Below are 7,717 nucleotides of genomic sequence, written 5' to 3' on the forward strand. Positions count from 1 at the left end.
CAGTAACATTAGGATCAGCTCCAGCTTCAAGTAAACCAATAACCTCTTCAGGTTTAGTGTAAGATTCTATAGATCTTATCAATTCTCTTCCCTACAAAATTTTAAAAAGTAATAGCAGGTAGATCTACTGTCAATCATACCAAACTGGAACTTTTAATAGTTTCTATTTGAGTAGACTGGCATAAGAATTCACCAAATGCTGAGACACAGGTATAAACATTAGCAGGTAAGCAATGCTTCTCAAGGCGAAAGGAAAAATATGGTAATCCAAGAGGAGCAGTAGTAGATAAATCAGATTTTTTCTCAAAAAAAGAGATCACTGAATTTTTAGAGAAAGCTGCACTTAACAATTTGCAATATTCTTTTTCGTATTCAAAAAAGCGTTGATTAATCCCATCATCTTCAACTAGTTGAGATAACTTCTTTAAGAGCACATAATTGAGGAAACCAATGAAATCATATTTCCTTAGAAAGTCAAAGAAGCTGTCTAAATCGTGAACCTTCTCAAAAACATCAATGCAAGGCATCAACTTAGGAACAACATGCACTTTTCTCTTTAAGCAATCATTTATCACCAATTTAGCATCTTTTACATTGACTTTGTGACGATCAAGTAATCTTTTAACAGCAATAACAAGATGGCCATATTTTGTTTGCAATTCATTAGCAATTTCTTGAAGCTCTGGAACTTGATCAATTATGAGCTCAAGGTCACGTACACCTATGCAAATTACATTTATAGAACTTATACACTAAAGCTCTCTTTACCTGGATTGATGGTGTCCAGCTGCATCAAATTTGAATATCCTGTGAAAAAACAAAATTAAAGTAAATGTATATTCAAACACAGAGTGATTTATTATTATTAAATCAAGCAAATCTAAAGCCTCCACTAGGATTAAGTTTTTAGCAATTTTGATAAAATGCTGAAAAAGTCACAATTTTAAATAAATTGCAAAATTAAGCTATAAAATTTTTTAAACAGATTCACAAAATTTTTGAGCCACAAAAATATTTTATTTTTTATATTTTCTGATACTTCATGTTAATCCAGTCCAGTCATACTTGCCCTCTCTCTTTTTTAATCCCATGGATAGTCTGTGGATTAGCAGTAAACACTTTTCCAGAACTATAGAAGATTACATTATATATAAAGGAAGTAGAACTGATGACAAATGTTGAAAACACTGAAAATTTCTTAATTTTGCTGATATCACTTAATGAATAATCTACTTAGAGACTTTTCTAGAAAGATTATTAAAGGTCAAGGAAAAAGTTATGTAATTCTTTGTAAGCAGGCAATGGATAAACAAACACCTCACTAAGCATTTAAATAAAAGGCAACAGTGTATGCTTAGAGTCTGCTATCGCACACCATCAGAAGCCAGTGAATATTGTAGATCAGATCTTCCTCTACAGCTGTAGCAACTCCATCTTTGCTGTGTTTTTTAGTAAAAATTTTGAATACATGCAAGTTCACACAGACACCATGTACTGTTGTTTTCCTATTTTAGTTTAGTAATGAAGTACCTTGCAAACAATCCATCATGTCATAACAAAGCCCTGCCTTTCTGCTCCATGATGCACTATTCAGTTAAAAGAAAGAGCTAGTTTTCACTGCTCTAGAGTTGATTATTTGCAAGAGAACACTCACCTCTATATTTGATCAAATTTTACATTTTAATTTTAAAGTAAAATTTAATTTTAAAAACATTAAAAATTTTGTTTTGCTCTTAGCTTTTAACAAAAAAAATCGTCTCTAAGCAACACCCCAAGCCGTATTAGTTCTAATTCTAATTATTCATTTCGCAAATGCCTCATTACACATGTACACTGTATATGCCATAGTGTCTATCAGCTCCAACTGCATAGCAGCATTTTTATACGAGCTTTATTTTTTGCGTTGAGATCATGACTGAAGTGCAATTTTGGGCCAAATATTTCAGAATAATGTGATTTAAAGAATAATAGGTTCAAAACCAAATTTGAGAATAGTGGGAGGGGACTTGGTAAAGTTTAATGAAAAGATGCAAAAGATGGGCATGTGCTAGTTCAAATTAACATCTACCGGTATACAGTGCTGCATCTGAGGGTTTTTTAATACTCACTCACTCAAAAACAAGCAGATTTTATTGCATCTAACATTATAGTATGGCTGGTACAGCTACTGAACACACATCATGTCATTTTAAATTCTAATGATAATTGAAAATAATATTGAGAATAGGTAGTCTCACGTAGCCAGACCCAGCCCCCTTTTTGACATTTGGACGGCGTCCAAATTGTCAAAAAGGGGGATGGGTTTGGCTACGCGAGACTAGAGAATAGCATAGGTAGGTATTGTATAATTGCAGGAATCAAGAAATAGAATAATAGGTAAAGTTAAAATATACTATATAGGCCCATTGCAATAGTAACAATCATATTATCACAATTCTATATTTAATTGAACAAATAGGTATGATTACAATCATGATTTTGGTCATAAATTTAATAGTGTGATTATGATTACAGAAAAATATGTAATCAATTAGGCCATAGTATCTATGATTAGGCCACTCCAACTAAATTTGCAGTTTCTCCTTGCCGCCCACTTGCCCACGCCGATATTTTAATTATTCAATTAAAATATTAAAAATAATAATAACGTAAACATACGAGTCTTTCGAGGTTCTTTTCACTATTTTGAAGAATAACTGGGCTTATCGCCGCTCTATAGTTTTTTAGTAAAGAAGGAATCAGGTATAGTTGCTACTTTGTCGAAACTTTATTGTTTTTAATCAAAATTTAAAATAAAAATTAACTTACCGCTCGCCCACATCAGTCCCGCGCCTGCACGTGTAAGAAGAAACTATGAATTTAATTGGAGTGGCCTTACAATGAATTACAATTGTAATCCCAAACACAGATCTACATGCTCATATTCATCATTAATTACTATAGATCTCTAGCTACAGTCTACACTGGCTCACCATCACTGGTAAGTGTGAACAATACGGGCCTGTCTGACATTTCACTTGTTGAAACAGCCACTAAACCTAAAACATAAGAATTTCAATATTGTCATAATGGCCCTATATTCACTTTGTCTTTCTTTATTAATACCATCAACTACAGCATTCTCTCCTATTCCTCTAAGAGCAGCTATCAGTGTATCTATTGTTGGATTCTCCACACCATCAGCTTTACACAACCAGCTAGCCAAACACTCTCTAAAACAAGAATCAACTTCTCCATAGTCTTTCTTTAACTTGTTTAATGTGTTGTTGGATAATTTCAGACGTAAACCAAGTTCATGATATGATGCTTTGCTGTAGTCATGCCTCTCAAGTAGCGTCATCACTTCACAGAGATCTCTTTTATCTGTAGATCTATTGAAAACTTCAATAAGCTACAAGTACTCACTTAAGGTCCTTCCATTCAGTATAGATTGGCTAGAAACTGTAGCTTCAGCCATTGAAAGGCTGGGGAGCTGACTATATGAAAAATAGCTAGCCTTAGTAGTTCACCGTTTCTCAAATAGCCACCCGAGTAGGGACACGCACATTATTCGGGAATTTCCTTTGGAATAATGGGTGTGAAATTTAGAGAAAGAATAATGGGTTAAAATTTGCCTGCCTGGATCATGTGATCAATATTTAACCCTTTTAATACTGCATGAGCATGTGTCAGCAAACAGTACAGTACAGTACAATTTAACAGCACTTTACAGCAGCAGCAATGAGTAACTCCACTGGAAATAATACTGAACAGATTTAAGGACACTCAAAGTAACTCACTTAAGGATTACATTGAGTCATCAGTAGTGTTACAATATAACCATGAATGATGATATCAATAATCAAAATGAATTTTTGGTATTATCAGAGCATAATAATGGGAATAATGGGCCAAAAAGGAGAGAATAATGGGATTGAGGAAGAGAATTGAAGAATAGAATTATAGGGTTGAAAAAAAGAATAATGTGCATGTCCCTACACCCGAGCACATAAGAAAGTGATTAGAGTGGGAAGTTATATTAATGGTGACTCATAAAGAATAATAATGAATAATCTACACACGTGAGTAAGCATGGCCATCAGCAATGAGGACTTTAGTGAGGAGTTTAACTTGATTTTTTATTTAGCAAAGTTCTCTGTTTGGATGAGCTCCAGATGAATACTTATATCACCAAAGAGGTCAAATCACACACATTGATTTTGTGATGAAATCAAAAGGGGATAAAAGGAAAGCTCTAGTAGAGACTATTGTTTATCACATCAAACATAAGATATTATTTTATATGCCTATATAATAATTTTAGTCATAATTAAGGTCAAGCACAGATGCTTTTTGCCGTCCATATTTACAAAGTTTCATCAAAATCTTCATTCTTTCCAAACACTGAAATACAATTCATCGTTATCATTCTCAATTGTACTAGTACCCTATAATCATGATAATCAAAAATAAATGTCATTATAACAATTAAGTACTGACTTTCTCTGATGTCGCTAAACATGACAAAGCAGTAATGGCACTCTTTTCCATCATAATTATAGTATCTGTGTTGGTACTCTATAGTTTATTTACTGAAATAGAAGATTCCATGGGATTTATACCTTGTCTACAACAGTAATATCAGAAGAGCTGTTGTCACATTCCAACTCAGTGCGTACAGGATCATGCCTCTTTTTAAATCCGTCCTAGGCCTTCTTCTACAACCAGGCATACTAAAAATTAAAGTTATCATTAACCCACACCCACCTATAGTGACTGATAGTTTGCTCCATTTTTGAGTCAGTCAAAAGCAATTTTAAAAATGCATGAAAACACATGCAGTGCACACAAAAGGCAAAAAGGAACAGATCCATCACAACAAAACATTCATAACCTCAACAATTTTCTATAAAAATGGTACGCAAATGGCACCACTGAAAAACTATTAAAATGGCTATAATTCTGTATTTTTGGAGTGTAGGGTACATAGGCGGCAGCAGGGTTGGGCATGGACGGCAATGCCCGACCAAAAATTTTGACTGGAAATAAGAATTTAATTAATAACATAATTTTTAGTCATAAATAATTACCATGGCTAGCAAGACACAGTTTTTCATCCTTTCCTTTGGCAACAAGCCTTCCAAGAGGACCAGGACTAGCACTTTACAGGTTGAATAGAGCTTTAAAGATTAGATAGGGGGCCTTTTAGGTGCATGTTTATGGCATAATTATATTGTATGCGTACGTTGAGTATACGCCCAAAATACGCGTAAAAAGTAGGTGTGGCTAAAATCACAGCACGCTTCGCACACCATTTTTGCCCAATTACTCTTTCCATCCTGCCGCCGCCTATGGTAGGGTAAGTTCTGAAGTACACAAAGTGCACTGCAAAAGTAGTCCTCTTTGAGGCATAAACATACCTCTTTAGGCTCTTTTCAAACATGGTGAAATTCCTGAAAATTGATAAACAATGTTTGGCCTTATAATAGAAACATAAAAAGACAAATCTTTTATTATGTCAGTTTTTCTTTGAAAAGCAGCTTATTATTAATTTTTGTTAATTTTAAGTTTTATTTTAAAGAGGGACAACTGTCCCCCTGCCCTCTGACTACACCTAAGTATAAATGAATATAATGTACATGTACAGTGAAATGGTAAAAACACATAAGATTGTAAGAAGTCAATGTACATGCTTGTATGTGTAAGTTGTAACTGAACTATTATTGATTTATCCTTATCATTCATGTGAAATAACTGTCATGTTTCCAAATTATAGTTATTCTTGTAATCCTAGATATCATGACTAAATTTGGCCATTTCACACAATAAGTCTACTACAATTTTTATTAAGTCAGACAAAGTTCACATAATATACATTGTAAATACGACACAATATAGCTACCGGTATTGTAAGCATATTGTGTACATGTATATTCCATGCACTTGCAATACATCATTACACATGATGACATTGACATGTAATGTAATGTACAGTGAACATAATATGGCATATAATGTAATCTCTTAAAGTTAATATATATGATGTAAGTATAATGAATTATTCTTTATGTACATGTTGCACCAAGATAGAGATTTCTATTATTTCAACCCACTGATGCAGTCATACAACATACATGTACATGTAATTAACAGGTATAGTGAAATAATAAGTGTTTTTACCAGGGGTTAATAAGTGTACCCCAAGGCTAAATAAATGTTTATCACAGTCTGAGAGGTAGTATATATGGCTCATTAACCTCCATTGAGTAATTTGATTGGTTAATTCAAACTGTTCTTGGTTCACTCACTATCAAGAAGTCATGTAATTCAATTTGTGGTTCACTCTCAAATTGTTCCCATATCTGTGATCGTGTACCGACATTAAGATACACTACTCCACCAATATCTCTAACTGGTTTGACAAGTAAAACAACAATTATTATATGTTAACATACTGGTTCATCCAGTGGGTGGTGCATTAATTGATGGAATGATTTCCTTATAAGGAGATGGGCGGGGCAATGACGGCCCATACAACCAGCCATTGATTGTTAGACGAGTCTTTGAAGCCGTCAGCACTTCAGATACTTAACACATGTGAGTGAGAGAATCTGATTGGTCGATTGTATAATGGCCTATCTTACTTAATAAAAAGAGGCTGGAGTGACTTCAAAGAATACAAGAGTTCCACAAAGGAACAATATAGAATGAGCAATCTGATAAAGCTGACCATAATCTACACACTAAAATAATAATTATTATTATTAATCATAAATGTACATACCATCAGTATTGAATAAATCAAGTGTCCCTATGAAGAGAAAAGAATAAAGTATTAATGTCATATCATGTGGTACCATAATTAGACAATTTTTATTGCTAATTTTTATGTACACAAGCATGCACATTAACGATTTGTAGTTTTATACCTAACAGATGAAATCACAAATTGCCAACTGTCAAAATAAAATTCCACTACATTCAAGTGCCATATGGCAATTCCTACCTCAATCATTCTTCTCCTATTAGAAGATAGTATATGTATGCAATCCTTCTACCCTCCAGCTCATCATCATGACACAATAATACATCTACAAAGAGAGAGACCACTCTACATCATGTGAGGGTACATATCAGTCATGTGACCTGTATAATCGTAATTATTGTATTTAGCACAAGTTGCATCCACAGTCTCATACAGGTCAATGCCAGTTAGCTCTCGTAATCATGGCAATACATCACTTAATAACAAGACACCTACGGTGCTTGGACTCGCCGCCAAAACTGCTTTGTAATCTTCCAAAAAACCACTGAGATGTGTATAAAGAACTAGTGATTCGTGGTTTGTATGACTGTCATGCTGCTCATGCATCTACCAGACTCATGGATGGAAATTATTTGATTTTATTTGATTTCATAAATATGCACATTGACTATTATAACTTCAATAAAAAATTAAAGTAAAATTGTAAATATTTGAAGGACAGGGACTTATGCCTTTGCCCCTAGGGCCCTAGGAGACAAGGACACAAGCCCCTTCCAAAAACTCCTTTTTTTGTTCTTGTTGGTATGTGACTAACATCAGTTCATAGCTTAGCTATTTATACTAACTGTACATGATCATATCATTGTGGGTTGTACTCCAAGAATAATGATTAATATACCACATCAAAGAATTGCTAGCCACAGATCACGTGATAGTTATAAAGATTGAAGAAACAAAATGGACTTAGTATGA

General features: G+C 33.8%; 1 long non-coding RNA gene across 1 annotated transcript; it reads right to left on the reverse strand.

Moving 5' to 3' along the window:
- Positions 1-4,343: 4,343 nt before the first annotated feature.
- LOC109586807 (uncharacterized) lies at positions 4,344-4,779 on the reverse strand. The gene is made up of 3 exons (XR_002187232.1): positions 4,602-4,779; positions 4,480-4,557; positions 4,344-4,427 (listed from the first exon to the last, which is right to left on the reverse strand). It is a non-coding gene; the product is annotated as an uncharacterized LOC109586807 (long non-coding RNA).
- Positions 4,780-7,717: the final 2,938 nt, after the last annotated feature.

The sequence above is a fragment of the Amphimedon queenslandica genome, unplaced genomic scaffold, assembly GCF_000090795.2.
Source record: "Amphimedon queenslandica unplaced genomic scaffold, v1.1 AMPQUscaffold_12778, whole genome shotgun sequence".
Lineage (NCBI taxonomy): Eukaryota > Metazoa > Porifera > Demospongiae > Haplosclerida > Niphatidae > Amphimedon > Amphimedon queenslandica.